Genomic DNA, 20,241 nt, shown 5'->3' on the forward strand with positions numbered 1-20,241 from the left:
ACTCTCATTTGCACGGTTTTGTGGTGAAGATGGATAAGGCGAGTTTTGAAGCAACAATTAAGGTTTTTGGATATGTGTAGTTATCTTGCGCCAAACATGTTGAAACATATCTTTCTTTTCGGATTATCGTATATAATCTTATCTGTTTGGTATTATAGATTGATGATTGACATTGTTTTTCTACTAACAACAAAGTTGGAACTTGGGTTTTTGTTAGATTTTCGAAAAACTGGACCATTGTGCTGCGCTCAGGTGACATTTGAACTTACAAACACGCTCTTTTTTACCCCTAGAAACTTACATGCGCTTTCCAGACTTATCAAAATGCACATGGAAATATCACCCAATTTGAAAAATTTACACCCAGATTCTATGTGTTTTTGAAACAGAGTGCATGTTGTTTTCCTCTGAGTTTAACAACCAACTCTACACTAGGGCACCCGTAACATTGAGCGTGATAACCATTATTCGGAATATGAGTCATGTTCTGAATTTGAGACAAAACGGTACATTATTTTCGTCAAATGAAAACTTAAAACAAATGGTTTAGGGAAAAAGCACACGCTTTCGACCCAGCACTAGTTTGTCGACACATCTATACGATTTTAGCATACTTTGACAAACATTGGCACAGAATTCTTGTAGGTCGAAAATTAGTGCTTTTTCCCTATAAGATAAATATCGAAACTGGGAAGAACACTTTTCGCATTCAAAATCTTGTTGGCTGACATGATCTACCTTAAGTGGTTTTGGCCATATTTTAAATTTCGATTAACAAATTTACCAATTAGTCAATTTGGAAACGTTTTGACTAAATTAGGTATATGAAAAAAATCATTTTTATTGTTATCTTCTGAAAAAATGTTTACGATTCAGCAGCATTACTCTTTCATTTGAATGAAAACACGAAATATTGCATGCTGATTTGCTTCGTGAAACGATATTAAACTTACTATGACTAGTCCTAGAGTTTTGGCCAAAAACCAGTGCCTCTACCCTATAGGAGGATTGTCTGTGAAGTGTGATTTATTGCAGTCTCCTTTTGCCAGGAGCAGACAGCTGCGTTCTGTGCAGCCAGCCAGAGACAATAAAACATTGCAATTCAATTAAAATGTGACACGGTGCCGAGAATGTGTCAAAGCGATGCTTCTGCGAGACTGTCAATATCAATAAGCCATTTTACGAGACGTTCGAATGACGTTTTCTGGCGGGCCGCTCATTGTTGTTGTTAAAAAAACTAGCCTGATATCTGAATGGCGCTGGTCACATTTTTGTTGGCGATGATGTCCCCGTCTCTTTCAGCGCATGTTTCTACTCGGTTTACATGTATTATGTTACCTGTAAATGAAAAATATCTTCTCTGCCTGCTGATTTCAATTTTACATGCGAAAATTAAAAACTTTGTTACACTGCCACCAGCGCCATTGTTGAATAAGCTCCTTCCAAATGTAGCGCTAGAAGAATCGTAAATAAATCGGCCCGCCAGAAACTTTCAAAGCTGGTAAACAAACGGAAACCATATGATTCGAAACGTCTCATAAAATGGCTTATAGGATGTACACGCTCGTTCAGATCTACTCAAAAGTGAGTAGATTTCGACTCACTTCGGAACAAAGTGGAACTGCTCAAAAGTGAGTAACACCATCGTTACTCACTTTAGAGTAACATTGTCAAATGTCAATATGGGAGTAACACTTACTCACTTTGTTTAATCTGAAATTTGCGAAAGTGAGTAGATGTCACTCACTTCAGGAAATAATATTTTTGGAAATAAATGTATTATGTTATTCATAAAATCAGAAGAAATATACAAAGAGCATAACATTTATTCATTATCTCTTACATAACTATATGAATAATACATGATAACAAGTAAAATAATTTGATATTTGTGTTGAAATTTTCGCTGCTCTTCAATGGATCCCCGGATGTTATAAATCTCTAAGGTAATGATGAAAGTCATGGAGGATGTAGTTTGACCGAGCCAGTAGCCTTCCTGTAAAGAATTGATGATTAGTTCAATAAAAAGTACGACGGTAAAACTTATTGTTTAATTTTTTTGTTCTTGCGGTTATTCGATCAAAACCAAAACTTGTTAATTTTCACTCCGACCTTCGCAACACTAATATGGAATTCGCCGGTTGGACTTCCGAAGCGAAGTTCCAAGCAAACTAACTGTCATTGCTCTGCCGGCTCGGCTTTTGTCTCGACTGTTATTAAAAACAGTCCGACATCACGTCGATGGAAGAAATTTCATCACAACGGAGGATTTGTCAGTTCAAGCGCGCGAATTTTTCACAAGTCTTTGACGTTTACAAAGTGAGTCAAATATGTTTGTGTTTACTCAAAAGTGAGTAAGGTCCTTTTCTTTCATGGTTGAGTAAAAAGTTACTCACTTTGATAAAATAAAGTAACTCACTTTTGACAGCTTACTTGAAACTTCAAAAGTGAGTCAAAGTTACTCTCTTTTGAGTAGATTTGAACGAGCGTGTATGGTATAACGTGTTATTAAAGCTATCAGTACACACTTTGTCAAGTGTGCAAATATTTGGCTATTTGACGTTTCAGACGTTTGCCTAACGTTTGCCGTTTGCCTATTGTTTGCCAAAGGTCAGTACACGGTGGACAAACATTTCACAAACTTTTATTTGTCCATGTTTGCCACTCGAGAACTGAACGGAGTTGCAAAGTTGACCAAATAAAACTTGTTTTGACATACTTTTGCAATATATATTTCCTCATATCTTCAAGTATTGGCTATTACAACATTAGACAAATATTTGAACATCAATGTTTGTGCAAATATATTTGGTCAGTACACATATGACAAATAAATTTGTCAAAATTTGGCAAATATTTGCACATTTGGCAAAATGTGTACTGATAGCTTAAGAGATTGTTTCTTTCGTCTGGTCATGGATTAATTGTAAAAGGGAGCTTCGATGTTTTTCCGAGAATTCTACTATACACTGGAGTCTGATCGATCCATATTCGTTCAAGTAGTTATCAAAATCTTTTCCACGATTCTTTAACGTTTTGTGTTGTTGATATCAGCAGAAGTTTTATGTAGACTACTGATACGACGCTTCTGGAGATAGTAGTGATATGCTGGACGCTAATGCTTCTTGACAATTTTTTCTAGCACATGTTTCTTCTCCTCATTTTAAAAACTTTATACTCTGTCATTTGCTTTCGAAACTAAACGAAAGATAATTTCTCCATTTAAAAATCTTGACAGACTATACTCGAAATCGATAGCTTCCAGGTTACCTACAACTGTAATCCTTCATGAATTATTCAAAACTACGTTTACTCACAACATATGCTGTTTTCTTCCCAACATCGTAATTAATGCACATCTTCGATTAGCCTGATACCTAGAGATATCTTTGTGGTTGTCTTTCGATCTGAACGGAACGGCAACCACACAAATATATTTCAACATCAAAGAGAATTTGGTATGGTTCGTTTCTTTACAAAATATGATCCCTAAGAACGAGTTTATAATCTATCACTGTCAGCTTTATTGGGCTGTTTTCGAAAACAACATCTCATGAAAACAAACTTCCTTCCGATCCTTTCCTTAAAGCGTATCTGTTCACACCATCCGCTGATTAGAGCACATTGCATCTAATAAATTTGAGACTAATATTCCAGTGGGGCTTATTTACTGTTACTCATTGATCGAGTAACTTGTCTGCTTGTCGCGAAAATAACTTAAGTCTGCGTTCAAATGAATATAAAGTGTAACAATTTTCTAGAATTCATCCACTATTTTTTCTGTAATTCTATTTTGGAGCAATCTAGGAACGATTCCCCGCATTTTACTGGGCTTCAACTGAAATTTTGGATGGATTCCTCATGGTATTCTTCCAGAGATATAGCTGAGTATTAACAGAGATTATTTTACAATTTTGTCAACAGGAATTGTTCTATTTATGTTCCTAATTTTTTATAACAATTCCTTCATAACTCTCTTCTAGAGATTTTCTTCGTGATTTTATGTTCATTCATCAGATGTTTATTCTAAAACCGCTTATAAAAACTACAATTCTACAAGAGTTTTGATGAAAAACTGTCTCCAGAGATTTTTCAAGAAACTTTCGCGGTGATTCCTCCATTTGAAATCTTTCACATAGTTAAATAACAGCAAAAGTCATTTAATCAAATTTGTCTTGAAACTCGAAACAGTTGATGAGATTCGAAGCAAAGGGATGTAAGTACAAAGCTAGTTTTGAGAAAATCGGCATTACAGTTTTTTCAGCAATTTCTCATTCCATACAATTTGTATGGGTACCAAAAAGAAGTTAATTTTACGAATTATATTGAATAGTGGAATGAATCGGAAACATAATTTGTAATGCAAAGTCGACTGCATATTACAAATTGGGCACTTTCTGAAAGTTACTTTCGAAATTTGATATTATTATCGCAGAAAACAGCAAATAAAGCACCCGAACGCGGAGCGTCTAATGATTTAATGAGTTTGGGTTGTTTGATGTCTTTTTGGGGAAATAATTCATGAGAGTTACCGATGAACAAACGCCCAGATCGGGAAAATTTTAACGCACCGAGGGACGGGCAAACGGTTCGCTGGTTTATTCGCGCGGGTTGATGGCTTGAAAATTGACTTCGCAACTTTATGGCGTTGTCGTGAACGGCGCAGCCAGTACCGAGGTAGAGGCAAGAATACGAAACGATGGAGCAGTGTGGGTGGGAAGGATTCTCCACCATGACGGGAGGTTGAGGATTAGGGTGTCCCAGAAAAAAAACAATGTTCGAAAAGTTGTGGTGCTGAACCCTAGAATGGAAGCATTTTTGTACCGTTTTGTCCCAAATCCCAAACAGACTCATATTCCGAACATTCGTTTCCGTATGGAGATTTTGTTGAAATATTTCACTGAAAGGTATTTATAAGAAATGATGATCAATTGCTATTGAATTTGAACGTATTCAAAGCTATTTTAGTGAGAATATCCAGATGCTACTTTCCGGGATACAGCCCAGAAGCCTACAATTTGTTCGTGGAGGCAAGCAGTACGGCTTACGTCACTGTAGCCTACTTCCGAATCGTAGATCAAGGAATAGTGCGCTGCAGCCTTGTCTCCGCAAAAACTGAGGTGGCGCAGATGAAGCTGTTATCCATCCCAAGATTAGAGCTCCAGATGGCTGTCTTTGGAATGCGTTTAATGAAGACCATAATGTCCAACCACACGTTGCCTATCACGCGTACAGTTTTGTGGAGTAACTCGGGAACGGTACTCACCTGGATACAGTCTTATCCACGAAAGTTTTAGCAGTTAGTGACGTTCCGGGTCACTGAGATCTGAAAACACTGAGAAACTGAGGTTGGAGAGTGGAGACTGAAGAAAAGTGCCGTCAAAAATGCACGTAGCGGACTTTGGGGCAAGTGTGCCACCCCTGCTTTTGATAAAAACTGCAATATATATTTTATCTTTGAGCTTACCAATATGTTCTTTTATAGTTCACTATACAATGATCAAAATATGATGAAAATTGCTCTATTTTTCAAGTATTTACATCGACTTTTGCAAAGACACCCAAATTTAAGTGAATTTTTATAAGATTTCGTTGTTTCTAAATAGCATGGTAAAAGGTAAATTATTAACAGATTTTTCTAACGTTCTGTACATCGAGAAACTATTCAAATGTGTAAGTTATTGTGGCATTTATGCGAAGAAAATATTTAGTTTTACATCCGAAATCCAGTTTGGTTGAAATGTATACTTATTGGGGCAAGTGTGCCACCTATTTGGTTAACAAAAATTGTTGAAGTGAAATTTATAAAAATGTAAACATCATCAACAAAATCATAATAATAAACTAAAATAAGGGACCGGTAGTGGTTTCTGAAGTATAGTAGGGGAATAATTGACATGTTTGCCCCCAAAGTGATTTTATCTCAAAATATTCAATAATAAATATGTTTTCCGGCTTATTAAGTACCGTTGTACATATCTACATCAATATTTTACCGTTATTTAGTGCTGATCTAGTGTAATATTATACATATTCACCGTAATATAAGGGTTCTGCTTATATTGTATTGAATGGAGATAAACATAATTATTTTAGTTATTCGAATGGGTAATAGAGAGTTACGCATGTTTTGAACCTTGTTATAAAGCACCACCTTAATACGGTAAACTTAAAATTATTTTTTGAATTATCGATTAGCGTCTGCTTTTTAAGTAATAATAATAGGAAATAAAGAAAATTTCATTACAAGTAGAATTACATGCGATGTTCATTCAATGGCCGACTTGCCCCATATGGGTGGCACACTTGCCCCATAGTGTCGAAAAATAGGTTATATTGGATGATATTTGAGAAGCTCCAAAACTAATACTTTTTGAAATTATTTTCTTTTCAAATGGCACAGTGGTTATGAAAAGATGTGAATGTTAGTTGGCTAAATTGGTGGATTTCATAAGCTTTGGGCAAAGTTATAGAATAATTTGCTTAAGGTGGCACACTTGCCCCAAATTCCGCTAACTGAGGCCACTAAGTGGGCCGTGGTCCTTGTTTCGAGGAAGAAAGCAGCTGGTACAAAGCACCGGAATTTACGTATGGCCCAGAGTGCGAATGGCCGGAAGAGTCGATTGGACAAGTCACAGCAGAAGAGTTGAAGATCGTTAGCGTGCATCGGCTCCCATCAACAACTACGATCATAGACTTTTTACGCTTTTCTAAGTGGGAGAAGTTAATTGGAACGATGGCGTTCGTTCTGCGGTTCGTCAGCAGTCAGAAGCAATGCAATGGAGCAGTTCCGACCAGTGAAGAAAAGAAGCGGATTCTTCGTCGAAATCAACATAAGCAGCCAGAAGAACAGGAAGCAGTTAGCAAGTGCAGTCCATTGTACAAACTATCGACGTTCTTAGATTCCAGCGAAGTTATGAGAATGGGATCACGCATCAAATCAGAGGGATTCCACGGAGGCATGTAAGTCGATTCTGATCGACCATTTCAAAAATATCTGAAACTTTGCACAGTTTTTCAGTTCCATCTAAATCGTCATTTTCCGATATCAAATCTTCAAGTTGAGTCACGACTAACTTTTCAAAAGGGTGTATGTGAAAATGGTTCAAAAATATTCAAAAAGCTGCACAGCAAAAACGGTTCGTTCGATTGTTAGACAACTAACGAAACAAAGTTAGACAACTAAATAAAGATTCCAAAAAAAATACACACAGTAATTTTTTTTTTTTTTTGCATTAAAAAACATAATTTTTGACACAAAAACTCAAATATCTCAAAACCCTATCGGAATACCAACGTAATTTTTTGAGGGAAAACGGTCCATTATATTAGCTATCTACCATAAAAATTTGGTGATGGTAAGCCAATAAACAAAAAAGTTATGACATTTCAAATATTTCACAAATTTGACACTTAGTGAAATTTTTTTTTTTTTTTCATTGTTATTTTTTTTTAGGACCGCAGTTTGTTGCTGAATTTTTTGTTAACCACATGAGGTTAACAAGTTGTTTTCATGATATTTTATTTAATTATTCATAACTATTATAGCATCTATTAGAAAGTTAGACGCGATCCAGTGTTGTGATCTAAAGTCTTGATAGTGTCATATTTTTTATTGTACGTAAGTGAAGAAAAATTCTCTCAATAGTGTTGAAACCTTTTGATAAAAGAAACCTATAAGAAATCTAATATTGAAGACAAAAGCTACAAAAAAAGTTTTCTATACAGGTATACGACTAGTTCACCTCGTAGAGAACAAGGCGGGTCTATACCCAGGTGATCTAGTATACGTAAAGCAGGTCGGTTTTCTCGGCGCTGGTTTTCTCCACAAAGTTAAAATCTGATTACACCTGGGTAAAGACCCGCCTTGGTAGAGAATAGACTTTGTTAATCATATTTGGGAGAAAGCAAGTAACTTCAACAACATCAAAAACATGATAGGTACATACCATGAACATACTCACGAAAAAGCTAAAAATATACTACCACTATGGTTATAAAAGATTTAATTGTAAAATTTTTCTTCAGTCAAGCAAACGACACCAAACTAGTCAGTAAAAACTTAAAAGTGATTTTGTTTATTAAAATCTAACGAGCAACATGAGTAGTCGCTTTCTCAACTGTTGCAGGCCGTTTGCAGAAAAAAAGTGTTCGAAAGAGCTACGAAATATCACCGAAAACACCATAGATAAACTGAAAGCGGCTGGTTATGCTCCAATGTCTACATTGAATACAAATTTACGCATTTGTACGTCCTGCCGTTTAAACGTTGACAAACGGGCAATCTGTACATCATCGGTGGATCAGGTTGCAGGAAGTTCGAAAACAACAACAACTGAGGAATTACTAGATGCACCGACAACAACTGAGGAGTTACCAGAAGTACCAAGTGCAGATAGTCTTGCCACGGTACCATCAGCGACATCTGTTTCAACAAATCAATCAGAAGATGAGTGCATCCAGAAGGTCAACATCGAACGCTTCAACGAAGGGATAGCTGGAATAAAAGTGACTCCGATTAAATGGACGAAGATGGGTTACGTCAATTATCCCGAGAAAAAATACCGTGAAATCAACGAAGCTGTACGATGAAACCTCTTCAAATTAGGACCTGAGGATGTGGAAAATACAGACTACGATGAGGTAATTATGAATATGAAGGAAAGGTTCTCGAATCTAGCCACGACAAGGAAAGAAAAATTATTGATTTTGTCGATGCTGCCAAGCTCGTGGTCTATTCAAGACGCCATTGATGAGTTCAAAACCAATAGAAATACAGCAAAAGAGGCAAAACAATTCAAAAATAACTGTCTTGCAACCAAAAATGCTAGGTCGAGTACTTCATTAACAGATGAGACAAAAGAAAAAATAATTCAATATTTTGAAGACGATGAAGTAAGTAGAGCTATGCCTGGCCAAAAAGATTATGTATCTGTAAAAAAAGATGGAAAGCGTCAAGCAATCCAAAAACGATTAATGATGACTACTTTGAAAGAAGCGTATACACGCTTCAAGGAAATTAACGAAAATATTAAGGTAGGTTTTTCCTCATTTGCAAGCCTTCGTCCAAGGCAATGCAAGCTTCTATCCAATTCAGGAACACATAATGTTTGTGTGTGCACAACACACGAAAATATTAACCTAATCTTACATAGTTTGAAAAGAATCAATTTATCAAAGGATATTAAAATGTTAACTGGTAGTCTTTTGTGTGAAAATACAACATCAAATTGCTATCTACGATCTTGTTCGGATTGTCCAGATTCTTCATCATTGGAAAATACTTTATTCGCTGAGTTTGAAGAAAATTATATTGATCAGTTATCATTTGAGCAATGGGTGACCACGGATAGATGTGACCTAGAAACTATTGAGGGATTCCACGGAGGCATGTAAGTCGATTCTGATCGACCATTTCAAAAATATCTGAAACTTTGCACAGTTTTTCAGTTCCATCTAAATCGTCATTTTCCGATATCAAATCTTCAAGTTGAGTCACGACTAACTTTTCAAAAGGGTGTATGTGAAAATGGTTCAAAAATATTCAAAAAGCTGCACAGCAAAAACGGTTCGTTCGATTGTTAGACAACTAACGAAACAAAGTTAGACAACTAAATAAAGATTCCAAAAAAAATACACACAGTAATTTTTTTTTTTTTTTGCATTAAAAAACATAATTTTTGACACAAAAACTCAAATATCTCAAAACCCTATCGGAATACCAACGTAATTTTTTGAGGGAAAACGGTCCATTATATTAGCTATCTACCATAAAAATTTGGTGATGGTAAGCCAATAAACAAAAAAGTTATGACATTTCAAATATTTCACAAATTTGACACTTAGTGAAATTTTTTTTTTTTTTTCATTGTTATTTTTTTTAGGACCGCAGTTTGTTGCTGAATTTTTTGTTAACCACATGAGGTTAACAAGTTGTTTTCATGATATTTTATTTAATTATTCATAACTATTATAGCATCTATTAGAAAGTTAGACGCGATCCAGTGTTGTGATCTAAAGTCTTGATAGTGTCATATTTTTTATTGTACGTAAGTGAAGAAAAATTCTCTCAATAGTGTTGAAACCTTTTGATAAAAGAAACCTATAAGAAATCTAATATTGAAGACAAAAGCTACAAAAAAAGTTTTCTATACAGGTATACGACTAGTTCACCTCGTAGAGAACAAGGCGGGTCTATACCCAGGTGATCTAGTATACGTAAAGCAGGTCGGTTTTCTCGGCGCTGGTTTTCTCCACAAAGTTAAAATCTGATTACACCTGGGTAAAGACCCGCCTTGGTAGAGAATAGACTTTGTTAATCATATTTGGGAGAAAGCAAGTAACTTCAACAACATCAAAAACATGATAGGTACATACCATGAACATACTCACGAAAAAGCTAAAAATATACTACCACTATGGTTATAAAAGATTTAATTGTAAAATTTTTCTTCAGTCAAGCAAACGACACCAAACTAGTCAGTAAAAACTTAAAAGTGATTTTGTTTATTAAAATCTAACGAGCAACATGAGTAGTCGCTTTCTCAACTGTTGCAGGCCGTTTGCAGAAAAAAAGTGTTCGAAAGAGCTACGAAATATCACCGAAAACACCATAGATAAACTGAAAGCGGGCTGGTTATGCTCCAATGTCTACATTGAATACAAATTTACGCATTTGTACGTCCTGCCGTTTAAACGTTGACAAACGGGCAATCTGTACATCATCGGTGGATCAGGTTGCAGGAAGTTCGAAAACAACAACAACTGAGGAATTACTAGATGCACCGACAACAACTGAGGAGTTACCAGAAGTACCAAGTGCAGATAGTCTTGCCACGGTACCATCAGCGACATCTGTTTCAACAAATCAATCAGAAGATGAGTGCATCCAGAAGGTCAACATCGAACGCTTCAACGAAGGGATAGCTGGAATAAAAGTGACTCCGATTAAATGGACGAAGATGGGTTACGTCAATTATCCCGAGAAAAAATACCGTGAAATCAACGAAGCTGTACGATGAAACCTCTTCAAATTAGGACCTGAGGATGTGGAAAATACAGACTACGATGAGGTAATTATGAATATGAAGGAAAGGTTCTCGAATCTAGCCACGACAAGGAAAGAAAAATTATTGATTTTGTCGATGCTGCCAAGCTCGTGGTCTATTCAAGACGCCATTGATGAGTTCAAAACCAATAGAAATACAGCAAAAGAGGCAAAACAATTCAAAAATAACTGTCTTGCAACCAAAAATGCTAGGTCGAGTACTTCATTAACAGATGAGACAAAAGAAAAAATAATTCAATATTTTGAAGACGATGAAGTAAGTAGAGCTATGCCTGGCCAAAAAGATTATGTATCTGTAAAAAAAGATGGAAAGCGTCAAGCAATCCAAAAACGATTAATGATGACTACTTTGAAAGAAGCGTATACACGCTTCAAGGAAATTAACGAAAATATTAAGGTAGGTTTTTCCTCATTTGCAAGCCTTCGTCCAAGGCAATGCAAGCTTCTATCCAATTCAGGAACACATAATGTTTGTGTGTGCACAACACACGAAAATATTAACCTAATCTTACATAGTTTGAAAAGAATCAATTTATCAAAGGATATTAAAATGTTAACTGGTAGTCTTTTGTGTGAAAATACAACATCAAATTGCTATCTACGATCTTGTTCGGATTGTCCAGATTCTTCATCATTGGAAAATACTTTATTCGCTGAGTTTGAAGAAAATTATATTGATCAGTTATCATTTGAGCAATGGGTGACCACGGATAGATGTGACCTAGAAACTATTGTAAAACCTGTAGATGAGTTTGTGTCATTTTTTTGCTTGAAATTAGGAAGTTGAATTCCTCACGACTTTATTAAAACAGAGCAATCCCGCTTTTTAAAAAATACGAAAAATACATTACAAGATGGTGAATTTTTAGTCATTTGTGATTTTTCTGAAAACTATAGCTTTGTATTGCAAGATGAAGTGCAGTCCCATCACTGAAACGTACAACAAGCTACAATTCATCCATTCGTTATTTATTTCAATGGAAGTACGCAAATTGAACATTTTAGTTTTATTATAATTTCCGAAGATTTAAGACACGACTCAGTATCTGTAAATTTGTTCATTGCCAAAATGATTAACTTTTTACGCGTTGATAAGGATAAAGAAATCAGAAAGATATATTTCATGTCTGATGGAGCAGCATCGCAGTACAAAAACCGTAAGAATTTTTCGAGCCTATGTCAATTTAAATCAAAGTACGGAATTGATGCAGAATGGCATTTCTTTGCTACGTCACATGGCAAAGGTCCTTGTGATGCTATTGGAGGAACCATAAAGCGCATGGCCACAAGAGCACGTTTAGCCAAAGAACGTGAGCATCCAATTAAAACTGCAAAATAACTATTTGATTGGGCGAATCGCAGAAAAGAAGAAGATTTAACAAAATTATAATTTTGTTTTACTACTACTGAAGAGTACGAATTAACGGCATCAGAGCTCAGCGAGCAATATAATAACGCGAAAACGATCCAAGGAACCCAAAAATTTCACTGTTTCATTCCATTGTCAGAAAATAAAATTAAAGCAAAACTATACTCGAACTGTACTGATAATGATGCAAAAGTGTTCGATATTGTAAAAAAATTGAATAACAATAAATAAATAAATAAGTAATAATAAAATGTTTTCACGATCTCATAACGCATACCCAAATCCAAAACTTTTAAAGTTTATATATAACATTTAGAAACTCATCGATCATACTCTAAAAAAAATATCCTGGTAAAAAAAAATATTTTCGTGTAATCTGTTAATTCATTTTAATTTATACATATATACATATACATATAATATTTATACATATACATAATATTTATACATATAATATACATAATACTAATGAATACATGAAAACGACTTGTTTAATTCACGCAAGGTTCTTAACAATAAAATCAGCAACAAACTGCGGTTCCCGTAATAATTTACACCGAAAAAAAAAATTTTTTTTCTACTAAATGTGAAAATTGTGACATGTTTGAAATGTCATAACTTTTTTGTTTATTGGTTTACCATCACCAAATTTTTATGGTAGATAGCTAATATAATGGACCGTTTTCCCTCAAAAAATTACGTTGGTATTCCGATAGGGTTTTGAGATATTTGAGTTTTTGTGTCAAAAATTATGTTTTTTAATGCAAAAAAAATTTTTTTTTACTGTGTGTATTTTTTTTTGGAATCTTTATTTAGTTGTCTAACTTTGTTTCTTTAGTTGTCTAACAATCGAACGAACCGTTTTTGCTGTGCAGCTTTTTGAATATTTTTGAACCATTTTCACATACACCCTTTTGAAAAGTTAGTCGTGACTCAACTTGAAGATTTGATATCGGAAAATGACGATTTAGATGGAACTGGAAAACTGTGCAAAGTTTCAGCTTAATAGAAAAAAATGAATTAAAAAATTTACCAAATTTTGGTGCTGTTGCTTGGAATCACTCATCAGCCGAATGCGTTCCTTACGAAACCAAGTTCCCTGCGATTCTACCATTTCGTTACACGGCTGGTTATCGATTGGTTCCATCGAAAGTATGGGCACGCAAACAGCGAAACCGTGGTTAAATAATGAAGTGCGGCCGAAATTACATGTTTCTGAGTTACGCAAATAGCTGCGCCTGGTGTAAAATTTACAAGTCTAGGCCACAAGTGTTATCTATGGCGCCATTGCCAACGGCTCGTGTTACACCATACGTGAGAGCTTTCACGTTCACTGGATTGGACTATTTTGGACCTATCACGGTACGATTCGGGCGTGGTAGCTCTAAAAGATGGGTTGCTCTCTTCACCTGTCTAGGTACACGAGCAGTCCATCTAGAAATCGCACATACGCTTTCCACGGAGCCCTGCAAGATGACGATACGCAAGTTCATCTCCCGTCTTGGTGCTCCGCAGGAGATCTACTCAGATCAAGGAAACGGAAACTCTATGGAAGCTGAATCCTCCTAATGCCTCCCATATGGGAGGACTATGGGAGAGGCTGGTGCGATCGGTCCTGTCTGGTTTATCAAACATGGCCTTAAAGAGGAATCCAGAAGAAGAAACCCTGTAGACGGTCAACGGGCGAAGGTGCAGCATTGCGGACAAACTGGAAGCACATTTAACATGCTCACATGCTCGACCGTTTCTGGAACTGTTGGCTGCGGAAATAACTACCAGTCATTGCCAGACAGCCAAAGTGGTTCAAGAAGGTCACACCGATAAACGTTGGAGATCTGATCATCGTGGTGAACAAAGCAACCCGAAATAGTTGGACTAGAGGATGGATTGTTCAGGTATACCCTTGACGAGATGGACAACTAGAAATTTTCGTAACTTCAAACTTAACAGATTACTTAACTAGAGACAAAAAACACATTGTAAATAAATTATTCTCATACATAAATTTCCATCAATATAAACACAGTTTCAATCAAAACGCAACATCCGATCAATATATGAATTTAACGGATAACAAATAAATAAATAAACAAGCAATTGTATGAACGAATAAACAAATACGTTCATTAATAAATAAATAAATAAATAAATAAAAAATAAATAAATAAATAAATAAATAAATACATAGATAAATAAATAAATAAATAAATAAATAGATAAATAAATAAATAAATAAATTAATAAATAAATAAATAAAAAAATGACTGAATAAATAAATAACAAAATAGATAAATAAATAAATACATAAATAATAAATACATGAATAAATAAATTAATTAACTACATACAAGATAAATAAATATGTAATTAAATAATAACCATGTAAATAAATAAATATGAAAATGAGCTATATAATCTAAGTTTACAATGGTTGTCTCAAAATCTTCAATATAGTACGGTTCTTTGGTTCATTGAAGTAATCAATAAACTTGCTCAGCCATGCTCTAAAATGACGACAACGAACTCAACATCGATTAGAGATCGAATCTTATCCAATCTCCCACATAGGCTGCAATACGCAACGTAACCGGCTCATCTATGAATGAAGCTACCCCATACCTGATGATGAGTAACATACTTCAAACTAAATTCACCTCACTGTTTGCCCTCAGATCGAACATCGAGGCTAAACCTCGGTACACCATCTTTCTAAGGTACAAACTTAAATACCTACAATTTATCATACATATGATCGTGCATCAACTTCTATACCAAATGCATTGGCTAGGAAGAGAGCACTTTCATATTATAACTTAACCCAACATACGACATATGCTGAATTCATTCTTTCTACATACCACTTCTCTCATGTTTCTCACGTCGAGACACTAACTCGACTAAATGAAACTTGTGAGAAATGAACGACATAACCCCAGCTAATGAACTATGAACATGTTCATCGATCACTCGCAATGAACCGCCGAAACGTCAAAACATTATGAGCTGCTACGAAGTTGTTGTGGTTTTAACAGTGGATTCAGTTTTAGTTATTAGTGAAGTAGACTATATTTTTAATTGTGAATTTAGAAAAGTAATAACGTTACCATTTGGATTTTGAACGGTAAGAATTAATGTATATTGATTGGTTTGTCTTCAGGTAGACGATGGAATGGATGAGATGGATGCGGTACAGAACCAGACATCGATTTTGGTTTTATTTTGGTGGAGAAACGGCCTATTGCTGAAGAAATGCTGGACAAATAGCCTGTTTTTTGGAACTACGACTGGACGGGAATTGTAGTTTCTGGATGAGAGCTTTACATTGGACAGATAAGTTGGATTCCAGTTGCAGATTGATAATTGAGCATGCATTAATTATTTTGCTTTCTTTTAGGTGCAATCAGACAGTGGCGTTACCACAAAACGGTTCTAGCGATGCATATGTGGAAAAGCTCATGGGCACTTTGATGACGAAACGGAATGAAGCTTCCAAGCGTATTTTCGCCTCGATATTCATGGGCAATAAATAAATACACAAACATCTAATAAATATATAAATCATCTAACAAATAAATAAAGAAAATAAATAAATAAATAAGCAAAAAAAAAAGAAAAACAAAAATAAAGTACATCTCTTAAAGCTATAAATATTCCATCTATTAATGTAAATAAAGCATCAAATAAATAATCTATATATATTATTAATAAATAAACAATCTAATAAATAATAAATAAAAATTATATTTATAGACTTTCACAAATATTTACAATGAGAGTAATAAATCATTTAGCCTTAAGTACTAAATTAGTCATAAGACTCGATGTGCACTACTTGCTAACATTCATCGAATGAAAGAAATACCCTTGATTGGTCACGTATATGAATTAAATTTGAAAAACGTCATTTTTGATTGGTTTCACGATCTAGAAGACTCTGAATAGGATTTTAAAATACAGTTCCTTAGTATCTACATTCTTTTTGCAACTTTGGCTGTTCTGTAAGCTCGATTGACTTAGATTGCTCTTCACTGTCGGTTCTCTTTGGACGACATCCGAGTCTTTAATGCGATCAACGTCTGAGCATCCCCGATCTCAGACTCCCGCTTGAACTTCCCTTTAAGGTACTCCTCGTCAGCGCTTTCTAAGCTCAGAGTTTATGTTTAATTAGGTCATCGTCCTGATGCACTCATCGAGGACTCGCTCTATCTTCTTGTCGAGGGGATAGGCAGTTCCAGAACAAGCCTGATTGTAAATAGAATTTACTATCCTAAGGCGGTCGATAGATAACATTGACCAACTCACTTGTGAAGTTTCTTCTTGGGCTTGAACGGTGTCCTCGCACCAAGGATTCCCCCAGTAAATAGAGTTGTTGTGGGGGCTGCATCAGACTACGTCTGATGCTAAACTTCACAAATGGTGGCATAGCATGTTCGCTGCAACCAGAGCTAATGCATCATGGTGCAATTGTCACTACTCAACTAGTTGAGAGCTACATAGCTTGACCAAGTAAGAAATCAGCTCTACTGAACTAATTTCTTCAAGAATTTGCAATTGAAAATTCCTAGCCTTTTTCCATTTAGGTCTTCCAGATCATAACAGTGGCTGCCCACTACTTTCCTAACCACTGCCTGGACGTATTTCGGTGCCAGTTTTGAGCAGAACTTTTGCCCTTTGTCTGATTGCTCCATGCTCTTTTTGAGGACTTTTTCTCCTACCACGTATGTTGGGCAATTCTTATTGGAGCGTAAATTATAGTATGAAGCGTGCTTTTCGTATGCCTTTTTAAGATTTTCCCTGACTTCTTCTAGTAGTTTTTCCTTTTCTTCTGTTTTTAGTTGATGATTATTAGTTGAGTCAACATCTCGCAGTTTTCTATATTCCCTTCCATCTGACACAATGTTACGTCCGAACAGCACGAAGTATGGCGTAAAGTTTGTTGCTTCATGCACCGAATTACGAACAGCATTCGCTATATATTGTATGTTGTTGGACCATTCTGCGTGTTCTTTTTTAATAGATGCTCGGATTGCGGTAGTGATAACCCGGTTCACTCGCTCCGTGTCATTTATCTGGGGATGATAATTGGGTGTTCGCCAATGATTGACCCCAGATAAATGACACGGAGCGAGTGAACCGAGTACACGGAGCGAGAGAAGAGGTACAGCATGAGGAAACCTAAAGCAATACGTGCGTTGGCAACCCGAACCAGCGATTTCGGTACCAGCGAGTTAGGTACCAGCCGTTCAGAACCGCCCGCGATTTCACATAACACGATTGTTACACTTCATTCAGACGAATTGTTCATGTAGGACTACTAAATGTAACGTAACATTAAATTGTAAAATATACAAGAAACCTTATCTAATCTAATCTAATCTAATCTAAGTGCTTGCACAGCCAATAATGAAAAGCATCCTGGAAACACCATAATTTCTTCTAGTGTTTTCTTGTCAGCATTAATATTTGCAGCATATCGAAAATATGATACAAGTATTAAAATGGCCAGGCCCACTGTGCAGACTTGGGTTTGAAGGTAATTGCGAAATTCACGGCGATCAAATTATCCACGAATGAATAACGTGATAGACGAAAATTTTTCAATTTAAGGAAAGAAGAAACGGGGACAACCGTACCAACCGTTTCATTCAGGGAGAGATAGATCGAATCGTTGGAAGTGGCGTTGCTAAGAAAGTTAATGCACATTCCATAGTTGAGATCGGTTTCCTGGGAAGGGACAAAGATATTTCTTTCTTATGTCCTGGCATTATAGCCTCGGCTAAAGCGCCGTTACTCGCTCTCTGAAACGAAAAAAACAAATTGTCCCTCTCCCATTATATAGAAATTTACTTTAGTAAGCCAAGACCATCGATCATCAACTTAAAACCATTATCACTAGTCTTCTACTAAATTGAAGGATGGTAAATGGAAAGCTCTCACCGAACACTTCGAAGTATCTGAACAAGAATTGAATGTCCGCTAGGGGTACACTGCTCCATTCATCGAGACCTTAGTAGCTGTCCTACTGCTTTTTCTTGAAGTCACCAAGCTTGATACTTCCAACACACTGTTAACCCTTCAGCTGCGGTCTTGACTGTTGTACACATTTTTCATTCATTTTGAACACTATCCACATTTGATCACTTCAACTAAGTTGCTTTCATGAAACCTAATATGAAAATTGATCAGCCGAAACACCAAACTCGTAAAATATACAAGAAACCTTATAAATTTAAACTACTCCGAAATTAAGTAAGAGTTTGACTAAAAAGAGGCCCGTAACTTCGTCCGCTCCTGTGGCAACAGGAAGAATACGATTCTCACTTAAAACTAATTTTGCATTTCTGCCTCGAGATAAATACGCCAACATCCATGATGTCAAACCATTCAAAAGATGTTTTTAGTGATGCTTTGAAATCCAGACACTAAATATCCAGCTTTTTACGCTCGCCATAAAACAACGTGGGGTGAATTGAATTTGACATTCCTTGCCTACATGTTTTATAGCTCAGTCTTAGTAGGCTCCAAATCAAGATTGTTGATTGAATTGTCTAAAATTTTCACTATGTATTTTTCTTATGCAGCTACGGAGCAGTTTCATTCACTCAAAACTTAAAATCTCGCGATTTTGAACAGTTTACTATACGTAATCACAAAAGTCTCGAATCATGAAAATCGCTGAAGCTGCCAGAGAGGTAATTTTTTTTTGGCAAAATTGCTCCAAAATTGCAAGCGCCTGGATTCACAATGCAATTCACTACCTATAGTTTCATGCATGGTAATGCCCTTGATTTAACTCACTAGAAACGAATATATATACCTAACATTTTCTTCTCGTTAATGTTCCAAAATTGCTGTTCCTTCATTATTTAGACACGACAGCTCCCAAGAATCTGGATTAAGCTTCTTTTTTATTTAATATTTGCGTGTGTCCGGCTTTCGAAGCGGTTAAATAATATGTTTCTCAATCCTGACACCGAGAATTCATCACAAATAATAACTATTAGAATATTTTTTCAGGTATTTTCACTTCACATTAATGAAACACAGGACTGAAATGTGTAGAGTATCGATACGCATTTCACGCTAGCATACCATAAAATTTGGATCACCCCCTTCTGTCATTTCATGCCTATACTATAATTTTATTTATGGCAGAATCAAATTTTTATTTATTACTGGTGGTCCCGGCAAACTTCGTCTTGCCATCAAGTAGGCTGTTGAGAACCGCTATTAATCGTCTCATACAAAATGACAGTTTCGTTCACGCTCGTTTTTTCAACTTTCCCGGGGAATATCCTGGGATTGTTATAGACACAAACACGTCGGAACCCTTGACGAACAAAACGGAGAAAGAATCATTCCAATCCGTTCACCCGTTCGTAAGCCATTTCGTGACATACAAACACCATTCCATTTTTATTTATATAGATGAAGACTCTACTTGGGTTTACGAGTTGGAATAAAAACAAGATGTTAAAATGTTTTCTCTAGTGGAATTATTTACTGGAAAATTGATTTATCTTTACCACTGAGCACCCTGATGCCTTAGCAATGAGTTTATCGGATATTCTATGCGTAAAAGGTTCCTAGCGACATTTTTCTAGAAAATCGACAGATAAAAGCTTAATGTGCAATCATGCCGATTAACGGTTAAGTTGTTTCTTGTGTTCTACGTCGGTGTTCTACTGGTGTTCAAACTAAGCCATGATGTTAGGAAAATTTAATCTTTTTCCTCTCCCATGTTTAAGTATTTTTTGATTACGAAAATATTGAGAAAAAAAAAACACATTTTTTCCAAAGGCTT

This window comes from Aedes aegypti, chromosome 2, assembly GCF_002204515.2.
Source record: "Aedes aegypti strain LVP_AGWG chromosome 2, AaegL5.0 Primary Assembly, whole genome shotgun sequence".
NCBI classification, from domain to species: Eukaryota; Metazoa; Arthropoda; class Insecta; order Diptera; family Culicidae; genus Aedes; species Aedes aegypti.